Source organism: Penaeus monodon, chromosome 33, assembly GCF_015228065.2.
Source record: "Penaeus monodon isolate SGIC_2016 chromosome 33, NSTDA_Pmon_1, whole genome shotgun sequence".
Classification (NCBI taxonomy): Eukaryota; Metazoa; Arthropoda; class Malacostraca; order Decapoda; family Penaeidae; genus Penaeus; species Penaeus monodon.
The window spans coordinates 32,647,840-32,648,466 of NC_051418.1; the positions used below are offsets into that span (position 1 = coordinate 32,647,840).

The following is a 627-nucleotide window of genomic DNA, read 5'->3' on the forward strand; positions in this document are numbered from 1 at the left end:
GAATTTGTATAGTTTTGGTTGGATAAACATGTGCTTTTTAGCATCTTTCAGTTTTTGTTAATCTTATGTACTTTAAATTTGGTATTACAGCAAATGACAGAATAATGTTTCCCTTGTTTCTTGTTTTTAATGTTATTTTATATGGCTTAGTGGTCCATGCAAAGTGGTCAGATAAGGATACTCAGAAATTTTCTTTGATTAACATTTATCTTGGCAAAACTATAGAATACCAAGTTGCTGTAAGAAAAAAAATTGACTTGTAAGATTTGACGTATTCTGTAGAGGTTAAAGATATTCACATTTTAGGATATCTAGAATAGTATAAGATGAGTATTGGTTAATTACTATTTTAGAAAGAGAGAAAAACAATTTTCCACATTCACGTAGTTGTAAATTTACCTAATAGGCACAGCACCCGAGTATTCCTTTGATGGGTTCATTGTTGCATGGTAAACAGGCACTTCTTTTGGTTCCATTGAAGTACAGTCTGTATTCAACCACTACTAGAAAATTAAGGCAGTTAGGTTAGCATAAATCTAATATCTATATTGACCTTTTTTTTTTTTTTTAAGATGAGGTTATTTGCAGTCAATCTGAGTTCAGTTGATAATGGAGAGGATTAATTCT

At 30.5% G+C, this 627-nt stretch overlaps 1 protein-coding gene across 10 annotated transcripts in view; it reads left to right on the top strand.

Moving 5' to 3' along the window:
• The window catches only part of LOC119594394 (ATP-dependent 6-phosphofructokinase-like), a 21,652-nt gene that overhangs the window by 13,724 nt on the left and 7,301 nt on the right, over positions 1–627 (top strand). The window lies entirely within an intron of this gene.